General features: G+C 38.0%; 1 protein-coding gene across 7 annotated transcripts in view; it reads right to left on the reverse strand.

Annotated features, from left to right (window-relative positions):
- Positions 1-13426, reverse strand: part of SPAG17 (sperm associated antigen 17) — a 236569-nt gene that overhangs the window by 218551 nt on the left and 4592 nt on the right. The gene's annotated exons all lie outside the window — the stretch shown is intronic.

Below are 13426 nucleotides of genomic sequence, written 5' to 3' on the forward strand. Positions count from 1 at the left end.
TGGAAAAGTGAAGTGCACGCCTTGGAGGATGCGCTGGCTTCCTCAGCTGTTTTGATGATGGTGTTAATGAGGGTACAGCCAGAGGTCTCCTCCCCATATGGACTTCACATTTGCAAATTCGGCTCCACATGACCAAAACCTTTGATCTCTAGATAAGACCGTTCATTATTGAGCACAGAGGCACTAAGCAAAAAACCTTCTTGAGCAAAACAGGCCACATCCTTACTTTGAACATAATTTAAAGCATACAGCCTTCTGACCGAAAGTGTCGTCTTTATCACAAAGAGTAATACTGTGTAATATATCTATAGTTCTTTCCATAGCAAAGGTTGAAAACATGGTCATAATAAACCAGTTTTCCACATTTTCCTCGGTTAGTGCTAAATGAAGAAGTTAAGCAAGATAATAACAATAGGCGTTCTTGAAGGTTTCACTTTATAATTACAATAACAAGTGTAAAGAAAGAAACCATTTTTGGGGCGCCTGGGTGGCGCAGTCGGTTAAGCGTCCGACTTCAGCCAGGTCACGATCTCGCGGTCCATGAGTTCGAGCCCCGCGTCGGGCTCTGGGCTGATGGCTCAGAGCCTGGAGCCTGTTTCTGATTCTGTGTCTCCCTCTCTCTCTGCCCGTCCCCCGTTCATGCTCTGTCTCTCTCTGTCCCAAAAATAAATAAACGTTGAAAAAAAAAAAAAAAGAAAGAAACCATTTTTATACTTGCTCAGCCTTCTAAATATGCGATGTGAAGATATAAGTGGTTGAACTCAATATTCCTAACCTTAAACTAGTTTGACCCAAACTCAGATATTATGTACATATATGGAGTCATGTACATTTCTGGAGATCGTATGTTTTTTTCATGGATGTTTACATAATTTGGGGGGGGTTCCTTCTCCATTTTCTATTTCAATGTACACTGCCTGAGAAACTGCGCCATTGCCTGTCCCCCCAGGGCCACACACTCTAGTCATATTTAGTAGAAGACGCAATAAGAACAACACAAAGAATAATGACTGTGAGGGAGGAGGACGAGGGGAGGCCAGGAAACAGACTTTTATGTAATCTTAGAAAGCATTTTGCAAGTTTTCATCCCAAAAATATTGAGTTACCATGGGAGTACTTAAAAGCAAAGGTAGGCTTAAGCAGGCCCTTCTCTGCATGAAGTAGTAGTAACGGGGGGTGGGGGGAGCCCTAGAGATCATTCTTGAACAGGTTTTATTTAACTACTTTTATTAAAAATATGAAAATAGATTACAATAAAATCTAAAATCCCAATCCAACACTGGGTGGCTTCTTTCATTGTCATTTAGTCTAATTCCTTTATTTTGCAGATGGAAAGAAAAATCTATGACATCTTGGCAAGTTGACACAGAGAGAGAGAAGCATGTTCTGATTTCCAGACAGTGAGCCTTCCTCTGTCGCCCTGTCTTGCCGTCATTATCAGATATTTTGACAATGACACTGTGCCAAGGGGATAGCTCAGCACTGCAGGGAGATTTCACAAAGGTCTCTGAGCTGAGCAAGCACATATATCAGATGAGATTCAGTGTGGGAAGTCTAAGCGAATGCTTTGAGGAAAACATAATCCCGTCATAAGTTTAGATGATCAACTATAGGGAACGTGTCTATATGTAACGCTTCCCATAACCATCAGCTCAATGTGCTACAGGTCTATTGAAGGGCCTTTGCTCCTCTTGTCTGGAAAAAAAGGAGGAGTTAAATAGAAAACATTATCCTACCATTTTACGAAACCAGAGTGTCCTCATGGAAAGTTGTGTTGAGTTTTAGGCATAACACTCAAAAAAGGATTGAACAGCTGGAAAGATTGACAGAATGGCAAATAAACTGGTCATGAGGAAGGAGGGACTTCAGGGGGAGGATTGACTAAAACAAATTTCGGGTAGACGGGGGAAATATACAGTAAGTCTCAGTCTCTTTAGGGTGTTATAATGGAATACCACAGACTTGGTGGCTTATAAAACAACAGACCTTATTTCTTACAGTTCTAGAGCCTGGGAAGCCCAAGATCAAGGAATTTGCAGATTCAGCATCTGGTGAGAGCTCACTTTCTGGCGTATAGATGGTGATCTTCTCACTAAAACCTCAAATGGAAGAAGGGGTGATGGATCTCTCTTGGGTTTCTTTAATTAGAGCACTCATCCCATTCATGAGGCTCCATTCTCGTGACCTAATCACCACCTAACGCTCTTGATTTCAGCTCAAGTCATGATCCCAGGGTCGTGGGATCAAGCCCCATATTGGGCTCCATGCTGAGCATGGAGCCTGCTTGAAATTTTCTCTCTCTCTCTCTCTCTCTCTCTCTCTCTCTTCTCTTTCTCCCTCTACTCCTCCCCAGCTCAGGTGCTCTCTCTCTTTCTCTCTCTCAAAAAGAAAAAAAAAAAAGATTGATAAGCGACTTGTACTCTCATCCATTACTGATGGGGGTGTAAATTGCTGTAAACCCTTTGGAAAACTCTATTGTAGTAGCTACTAAAGCTAAGCACATGTCTATCATATGACCTAGCATTTCTATTCCTAAGTATATACCCAAGAGAAATGAGTACAAATGTCCAAAGAAAAATTTGCACAAGACGTTTATAGCATTGCTTGTAATATTTCAAATTAGGAATGACCCAAATGTCAATCAGCAGGAGAATGCATAAAAAAATAATGGCATATTTACACAATGGAATAGTAGAATTCCATAAAAAAGAACACACTACTTATACTGCAACAACATATATGAATTTCACAGATATTATGTTGAGCAAAAAGGATAAATTGTGTATTAGTTCATTTATATAAAATGCAAGAACAGCAGAAAAATTGAGGGTGTTAGAAGTCAGAGTTGTGTGAACTCCCTGGGCTATAAGTATCAACAGATGAAGGTGTGAGGAAACCGGCTGTAGGTCTGGAAGTGTTCTATATCTTCATCTAGATGATGGATTACAGGGGTGTATACATATGTCAAAGTATATGGGGCTGGACATCTATTATTACTGTTTGTTTGCCCACAATAGAAAAAGAAGAAAACTAATGGGACGGGAAGAACATGATTTAAAGGAGGGTAGTTTTAGTACAAATAATAGGAAGGATTACTGCATTTGTTTTGTCATTTTTCCAATTGAGATTGACTGAATATGTTCCAGGCACTGTTTCCAGAGGGGAGACCCAAAGATAATACCACTCACTTCTCGTCCTTGAGAATTTCACAGTCATGTGAGAGGACAGACCCATCAATAACTCTAATAAACACGGTAAGTGCCATCATCATGTTATTCATAAGAACCATGGAAACATGGTGAATCAAATGTAGGAAATGAGAAGTCAAGGGATAGTTTCATGGAGGAAGAATATTTGAGTTGTGACTTTAAGAAAGAGAAGAAGTTCACCAAGCGGTGTAGGAGAAGGAAGGATATTCTAATATATCTATATCTATATCTATATCTATATCTATATCTATATCTATATCTATATCTATATCTGTATCTATATCTATCTATATATCTATATCTATATCTATATCTATATCTATATCTATACCTATACCTATACCTATATCTATATCTATATCTTATATATGAAAGCACAAAATTGCCCAGCAGGTTTGAGTTATCTAGTTGTCAGGCATGACGGGGAGTCTGGATAGGGGAGGGACGATGAGGCTGGAATAGGGCTAGGAAGACTGAGAAGGGCCAATAAGTAACTGAGCCAGAAGCAGGAAGTGCCACAGTCATAGTGGTACTACAGAAATACAACCCAGGCGGCCACAGAGGGTACACAGAGGGGAGAAGAGGAGGCGCCGACAGTCACTGAACACACAGCGTTCACTATGCCAACCTGGTGGCTGAACTGAAATGCATGCTGGCTGGTAGACAGAATGAAAGTAACTGTGCTGAGTGGTAAAATTAAGAATGTAAAATCTATTGACTTGTGAGTACAAGCTGATCATTATAAGATGTTGCTATGATCGTTGATAACTGGGCTTGCTGGCATTGTGACATCAAGGGGACTTTTGCAGCAGGTCTGTGGATCTGGGCTGTGTCACAGTAGACAGCAAGGCTACACTGCGTATCCTTTAGTAGAGCATCCTGGGCTTCTGGAGGATCCCTAGTGAATCATCACCCTAACCTCAAAGTATTGCTTTTGACTTGTTTCGTTTTTACTTTTATTTTCATTATAGTGAAATGCAATTCTGTGTGTGTAGTTTTTGATATAACATACACAATTATGGTAAATATTTTAAATAGAAACCCACAGTGAAGAGACTTCAAAGTCTGGATATGTTTCTGAAATTTCTTTTAAGTATCATGTACTCAGGTAAATATTCTGGATTTTCGTGAGATCAAAGAAGAAAATAATAATCAACCCCAACCTGAGGCATGTTCTGATACTGTGCAAAAATCATTACAACATTAAAAATGTTTGCATTTCTAAAATGAAAACAACTTGATTCTTTCAACATAAAAATCTGATTAACTTATTATTACAAGTGATATAAATGTTGGATGGAAATAGAGCTCAAAGGTTGTATTGTTAAAAGTTGAACAGGCAAAACAGTTTTTTAAATCAAACTGCCTATCATGTTTTGTTAAAGGTCATGATTCCAAAAAAGAAAATTTGTAATCACTAATGAAGGAAAAATTAAAGAACACAATAAATCAGTTTCATGCAATAAAGTGCTTCAAATAAAATCTTCTTTTAAATCAAGTGTGTCAATAAGGTAATTACTCAACATTTTTAAACATATAATCAGAACTTTTAATACAATCTATTAAGTAGTTAAACATAAGTGAACATTTTTAGACATGAAATACTTAGTTGAACCTTGAAAAATAATTTGTATGGGCATATCATGGCAATGTAGCCTTATGATCTTGACTGTGGCAAAGCATTTATCTACTGAAATGATAGAGCAACCTTTTGGAAAACATATAAATCAGACTAGTAAAATTTTAGTCACTATTGATAGAGCTGTAAAAGTTCCATGTAAAAGTATTTTAATAATACCTAATATGCAAAGTTCAAGATGCTGAAGGTAATTAGGTATTTTTTATTGATCTGGTGTAGCAAGACAGAAAAGCATTTGTGATATCTCAAACTATTTCTTTTTTTTTTTTTTAATTTTTTTTTCAACGTTTTTATTTTATTTTTGGGACAGAGAGAGACAGAGCATGAACGGGGGAGGGGCAGAGTGAGAGGGAGACACAGAATCGGAAACAGGCTCCAGGCTCTGAGCCATCAGCCCAGAGCCCGACGTGGGGCTCGAACTCACGGACCGTGAGATCGTGACCTGGCTGAAGTCGGACGCTTAACGATTGCGCCACCCAGGCGCCCCTATCTCAAACTATTTCAATGGGTACCAAGAAAAATGGTTTCACTGAGAAGTATTTACTTGAAAACGGTGCCAGAGTGGTAACATGCATAAAGTCTGGAGTTGCAGCCCACATTTTTTTTTTTTTTAAGTAGGCTTCACACCCAGTGTGGAGCCCAACAGGGGGCTTGAACTCAGCGCCCTGAGAACAAGAAAGACCCTGAGATCAAGCTCAGTCTGAGCTGAGATCAAGAGTTGGACACCTAACCCACTGAGCCATCCAGGGACTCCAACAGCCCACAGTTTTGAAGAAAATTTCAGATGTTTTGTTTTCATCCCAACTCAGTATGTATTCAATATATTCAGCTGATACAACAAGAGATGTATATGAAGTCAATATTAGTACCTTCTTTATAAATTTTCCATGTGTTACCATAAGGGGTTTTAATACATATTTTTAAAATTTATTTACTTTTGAGAGAAAGAGAGACACAGAATGTGAGCAGGGGAGGGGCAGAGAGAGAGGGAGACACAGAATCTGAAACAGGCTCCGAGCTATCGGCACAGAGCCTGATGCAGGGCTTGAACTCATGAACCGTGAGATCATGACCTGAGCCGAAGTTGGACACCTAACCAACTGAGCCACCCAGGAGCCCCTCTTTATTACCATATGTTAAACAAACACTAGAGATAGTTAAATAATATACCTGAAGAGAGCTCAAGATTGGACATTAGAGAAATATTAGAACTTAGCTGGGCAACACATAGTGCTAGCATTGTACCGACTGAGAAGAAATCATGCCAAGACTGTGTGTTCATTTTAATGTAAATCTGAAGTGGGAGTAGTTAAACATTTGAAAAGTGCAACTAACTTTTAGGGATTTGGCTTTAGTGAAATATTCTACTATGAATTTCAATACTTTCTTTAGCTTTGTCAGAGAGAAATGAAAACATTTTGCCCATATAAAATTAATAAAGTGAACCATAAAAGAGATGTAGAAGATATATAGAAACAAATGAATAAAGAGTACAACTTGAAACAAAGCAATTATAAGAGAAAAATATTTTTTTGTTTAATAAATTATGCAGAAATGGGTTTATTATTTTATGACAAAAATGCAGAGCACGATGAATTATTAACCTCTTTCAATTTATTCAATCTTAAACTTTAGCCACAGTATGCAATGTTAACCAAGTAGATTTAGGGTGATCAAAAATGTATAAAATTAAGTCAACTAATTGAATGTGACATTCCAAGAAATGGTTTTGTGACTTAATTGATCATAAATAAATTAAATATAAAAAAACTCACAATATTATGAAGCCTAGAAAAAAATTTCAACATAATTATTCGCAGTTCAAAGGCTGGAATTATAAGAAATCCAAAAGTATAATTTACTTTTACTATGACAAATGATATTGTTGATACTGAGAGAAATCCTCTACGTACAGAGAACTACAAATTGCATAACGACTACCATTTTAAAAGGAAAGTCACAGAAGAGCCTATGCACATTTCTTCATGTTACCTCATGGCTCAGACAAGGGCAACTTTTAAGAAGTGAAATCCATCAACCAAAGGCTGCACCAACACTTCTGAAAACCAACAAATGATTTGGAAATCATCGGAAAAATGTGATGACTGATAAGGATGAAAAACTATACCATCTGGCAAGGAGTTTCATAAGGTACACATAATTGAGTTTATATAAAGAATAAAAAGTAATTTAATTGTAAAAAAAAAAGAAAGAAAAAGTAATTTAACTGTTAAGTTTATATGTTGATTTCCATGTAATTGTGCCAGTTAACATATTTTTAATTTTCCCTCCTGGATGAAGGCAGGCAAGAAGAAGTTGAGAAGGTGATCGTAATGGTGTTGGAAGTTACGAGGCGTGAAAAAGAAGGAAGTGAACTAGAGAGGCCACAATAATAAGATTTGCTGACCAATTTGTTATGAGAAGAGATGGGGCTAGGGTGTTTCTAACTTCAATGAACAGGATAATTAGTACCAGTTCTGAACACACTGAGTTTGAAGACATGTGTAACGACCAGGTGAAAATACATAAAAGAGTAATAACAACAATAATTAGTATATTATCCTATAATAACATAATAATGATTATTATTATAAATATTTATACTGGGCTACATAGTGTTCCACATTCCTTTAGATACTTTATTTGATTTTCATGCTGCTCCAGTAAATATAGTCACGCTATTATTACCAGGAGCTCCTCCTTATTGAGGCCCTACTATTCCTGCATTCAACAATGCTATTGGAGCCCCTCTATAGGCCAGGGGTTGGTGATGTATCAGTCAGTAAGATGAATCCCTGCCCTCATGGAGCGGACGTTCTCATGGAGGAAAATAGACAATAATGAAATATATGTAAAGCAGAAGGTCAGGAACAGAGTCAGGGTTAAATGGATGGAATGTGATGGTGTAGTTTAAATAGGATGGTCAGGGAAGGAGATATTTGGACAGAATCCTAAAGGAAGGGAAAGAGCGACTCACATGATTATTTTGGGAAGGGTCATTCTGGGAAGAGGGCACAGTAAGAGCAAAGATGGCAATGTGTTTTTGATGGGTCTGAAGATCAGCAAAAAGGCCAGTGTGGCTACCATGGACTGAGTGAAGGGGAGAGTCACAGAAGATTTGAGATGAAGACAAAGTAGTTAGCAGAGGACACACACACACACACACACACACACACACACACACGGTCTTTAAAGCCCATGGTAGACCACTCGGGATTTTACTCAAAGTCTTGCGTATTAAGAGAAACACTCTGACTGCTATATGCTATATGGTGACAAGACTCTCCGTCAGCAAGAATGCAAGTAAGAAACCAAGTTCTAAAGCTCTTGAGCTACCTGTAGCTTAGGCAGGTGATGATGATGGCTTAGAATAGGATGTAACAGTGGAGTTGAGACCAACAGGACAGATTTTAGAAACATTTCAAAGATGGAACCAACAGGATTTACTAAAAATTAATTACAGAGTGCAGAAAAGAGGAAGAAAACAACAAATGCAAGATATTTGGCCCTAGTGACTCACTGGGTGAATGGCGAATCCACTCAGTGAGGTGAAGACGTAGGAGGAACAGGTTTGAAGGGGGAAAATATGGGATTTGGGTTTGGAGTCTGAGATATTACATGTTAGATGCCTTTAAATCCTCTCAACAATTGCTTTCATATCTGTAACGGAGGTATGACCACTGTCCCTATTTTATGGTTGTAAAAACTAAGGCTTTGAGATTTTCTTCAATTTAAGTTCTTACAGCCAATGGGTTGAGACTAATCCTAGAGCTCAAAGGAGAAAATAGGCCAGGAGGCTGACACAGTAAAATCCAACCAATGAATTTGACTCAAAAGTATTTCTTGAAGATCACTATGTACTTACTTAGCACTCTTAGGTGCTGTGATCAGGAAGGAAGGAATCACATGTTCCTTCTGCTACCTTCCAGGAATTTGCAATGTTGTAAGGGAATTGAGATACAATAGATGACTCTGAAATTGTTGGACCACAGCTCAAAGTAGGATCGCATTAAAGATAACAATCATTGGAGTAGTCCGGTAGAAGGAGAAAAGTCAGTGATGGGCAGAACTAGGTGACTTGAGCTCCTTTCTGGAAGATACGAGGGAGGATTTTAATGAGAAGGAGTTGGATGATCTTCAGGCCAGGAACCTGCATGGGTATAGTCAGTCAGTACGTGCCTGGGAATACCACGGAGACCATTCAACTGGAGTAGACAGAGAAAAAGATGGATGGACAGAGAAAGGCCAAATTAGGCAGCGCTGTGAAAGCCAGGCAGAACATCTTGGATTTTATCCCATGGGTAACTGGGAGCCAATGATGGTTTCTAAGGCTAGAGTTGAAACATGGTCAACATTCACCATTTCTTAACTAACATTTTCCTAGGGTGTTGCCAAACTCACATTGGCAACACTTACATTTTACTTATATTTAATATTTTTCATTTGTAATAAAAGTGATCACATATAACATCTAGGTAGATATTTTGACATGCTAATTCCTTTCAGTTCCAAACTCATTCAAATAATACATTTTTGTCCAGAAAAGAGAAATTATAATGTGAGGTTACGAAAAGTCCATTTCCCTCTTAACATTCTTCCTAGCAACTCAGTTGTTTTCGTTGGCTTTTATTAAAACAACCTTTGTGTGAACTGGCAATTTGTTTTGTAAATATCAATGAAAGCATATTTCAGAAAATATAGTAATAAAAACCAACCCAATTTCAGAAATATGCTCGCTGCCAGACATCAGTCTTCAGCTCATATTATGAGTATTTCCAGTAAGTCTTAAATACACATTAACATGAGAAATAGCTCACTGTTTAAGATCAAAAAAGTTGAAAAATCCTTCACTGCCTCTCAAAAACTACTCAAGGATTCTGCCTAATAAAATGTATTTCCCTTTTTGATAAAGTGCATTCGTAATGGTTCAAGCGCTTCATTTCAGTTGAACATTTTCCCCCAAAACTGACTTAAACTCAGTTTATTATAATCCTAACATCTATGTGTTTTACAACTTTGTTTGTTTAAGAGGTCTGGGATATTAACATTTCAGCAATACCTATCTTGAACCCTTATCCACATTATTAAACCTTTACAAGAACTATAAACTTTGTCCAAGACTCTAAGGAACTCTATTATTATTTTTCAAATGTGCACAACTCAGCTATTGTCACTAAACTACAGTTAATAAGAGAAAAAAAATCTTCTGCAACTGAAGTATAATAAGGAGACACTACTAACTAAATATTCTGAAGAACTTTCAGCTGGCTGGCAGCTGAAATATCTGAGAAGTTTTGAAATGGTATCATTGCGTAGTTATTTTCTGGACACTGTCATAATCATGCTATGTACCTGCTGGGATGCTCTTTTATGTGAATGAATGTTTTCTGTCCCTTCCTCTTCTCTTAGAATACATCTCTTTGGTCTACTAATTGTCCTGATTTCCACAATATATATTTCTTCATATTTCAAAGTAGATCAAAGTGAATTAATTCCATTAATATAGCTTGAGTGTGGTACCCTGCGCTTAGAACCATGCAAGTCATTATGGGGTAGGTACAAGAAGTATAAAGATACGATTTTGCTACGAAGCAGCTCATATTATACTTGTGTTCTACAAAACATGAATTGATAGCACATAATTCAAGGCATTCTGTAAATACTAAGTTATATGATAAAGCCTAGAGCCAAAGCGAGGGAAGATAAATCACTGAATGTCTCGACCTTGCCATGCTTAGATCCTCAGTGGTATGAAAGGGGCGGGTTAGCCCAGATACCCAAGGAGTCTCCACCTCTGGGTGAACACAGGAAAGGATGGCACTACCATGTATGTCCTCAGCTTGCGTCTTTGATGCCAATATTATTACTTACTTGAAAGGTATCATGAATTTCTTTTTTTTTTTAATGTTTATTTATTTTTGAGAGACAGAGCATGAGTGGGGGAGGCACAGAGAGAAAGAGGGACCAAAGATCTAAAACAGGCTCTATGCTAACAGCAGTGAACCCGATGCGGGGCTCAAACTCATGAACCTTGAGATCATGACCTGACCTGAAGTTGGAGGCTCAACTGACTGAGCCACCCAGGTGCCCTGCATCATACATTTCAATGTGTAAAAACATACATTCAAAATGAAAATACAGAAATTGGAAGCAAGACCTCCTGAGTCTCAGTAAAGACCTCAACATATTATGGTAGATGTTCCCAAATATATTTTTTAAGTTTATTTATTTATTTTGAGAGAGAGAGCGAGCAAGTAGAGGAGGGGCAGGGAGACACACATACACACACACACACACACACACACACACGGAGAGAGAGAGAGAGAGAGAGAGAGAGAGAGAGAGAGAGAGAGAGAGAATCTCAAGCAAGCTCTGCACTACCAGCGTGGGCTCGAATTCACAAACCATGAGATCATGACCTCAGTGGAAATCAAGAGTTGGGCACTGAACTGATTGAGCCACCCAGGCACCCCCCCCCAAATATTTTTAAGTATGTAAGTAATCATATTAAATAAGAATTGAAGTATTAATCAAGAAGTAAAATCTTAATGATAAATGTAAGGCAAATGACAAGAAGTATTGAGTCCCTTAAGTTGGGCATTAGGGAACTAAAATCATAATTACAAAATGAAATCAGTGAATTACAATAGCAAAGCTGACTGGGTTAAGGGGTATGTGAATTGCCATAAACTTTTTTTCTTTTCTTTTTCTTTTTTTTTTTTTTTTTTTTGTGGTGAGTCACAGTAAGCAAATGGAATAGTTTCTATGCCAAAAGACGGTCTCTTGAGTTGAAGCTGCCTTTTTACTACACATAAAAATGAAACCTTAGGGGCACCTGGGTGCCTCAGTTGATTCAGCATCCAACTCTTAAACAAATAAAAAAAATTTTATGTTTATTTAAGACAGAAACAGAGCATGAGTTGGGGGGGGGCAGACAGAGAGAGAAGGAGACACAGAATCTGAAGCAGGTTCCAGGCTCTGAGCTGTCAGTACAGAGCCCAACATGGAGCTCAAACTCAAGAACCATTAGATCATGACCTAAGCCAAAGTCAGACACTTAACCAACTGAGCCACACAGGTGCCCCCAGAGTCCAACTCTTGATCTCAGCTCAGGTCATGATCTCATGGTTCATGAGACTGAGCCCTGCATCAGGCTCTGCACTGATAGTATGGAACCTGCTTGGGATTCTATCTCTCTCCCCCTCTGTGTTCCTCTCTGGCACGCACGCACACACACACACACACACACACACTCTCTCTCTCTCTCTCTCTCTCTCTCTCTCTCTCTCCCTCTCTCTCTCTCTTGCTCTGTCAAAAATAAATAAAAACAAACTTAAAAAACTTGAGACCTTAAACCAGGAACAAATGAAAAGAAATAAACATCCTCAGATAATCTGAAAATATGAAAGGGGTTAACAATTAAAATTAGCAAAATCTCCAGAATTCTACCTGTGAGATATCTAAATCAACCCGAACAACTTTTGCGGAACCTGGAACTGTGAAGAACACGTTTGAGACACATGTTCATAACATCTTAAAGAAAAAAAAAAGGATTTGTATCTGACTTCCGAATATTTCCTGTAGTGTTATCATGTTGTCACTTAACATAGAAAACATTGCGAGATTCTTTTTTCCCATAGTGGCACCAAAGCTTGGACCATAACACAAAAGGCCAATTGAAACATGAAGCCCACTCATTCTGAAGCTACGTGACATTACCCAGAGGCAGGTCTTGTGCAATCTGTAAGCTCCTAGAGGGAATGGCTATATTGTTTGGACAATTGTGAAAATTTTTCCTAAGTTGTCATGAACAAAGCTTCTACTAATCTCCACTTTCTCAGCATCACCTGTCCTATAATAGGCTTGGAAGAAATGGGAAGATCATAATTGATTACAAGTTCTCTTAGACCACAGTGACATCAAAACAATGGCAGACTAGGCAGTTACATGCCTCTGCGTCCCCTGGAAACATTAGAAAAACAACTTGAAACTGGCTGAAATTACTTTATAGGAGCACTGAAACCAGTCAAAGATCTAAAGCACCAAGCAATGTCCAATCAAGAAAAAGCCACATTCAATAAGGTAGGAAATTTTTTGGCTCTTGTACTCTCCCTTGCCCCACCCTTTCTCCATGAGAAAGGACAGCCTTTTCAACAATTGGTGCTGGGAAAACTAGATATCCACATGCACATGTGGATATCCACATGTGGATTATATATATATACATATATATATATACACACACACGCACACATATACACACACGCATAATACATATATGCAATATACATGTATGTATATTACATGTATACATATGTGTATATGTACACATATGTATATGTAGATGTATATACATAAATATGTATACATATGTATGGGTATATACATGTATATACATGTGTGTATATATATAATGTTGGACCATAATCTCACACCATACACAAAAATTAACTCAAAATAGACCATGCATCTAAATTCAATACTAAAACCATAAAAATCTTAGAGGAAAACATAGGGGAAAAGCATCATGACACTGGGTTTGGTAGTGATTTCTTGCATAGGCAAGAAAGAGAAGAAA

The sequence above is a fragment of the Felis catus genome, chromosome C1, assembly GCF_018350175.1.
Source record: "Felis catus isolate Fca126 chromosome C1, F.catus_Fca126_mat1.0, whole genome shotgun sequence".
Lineage (NCBI taxonomy): Eukaryota > Metazoa > Chordata > Mammalia > Carnivora > Felidae > Felis > Felis catus.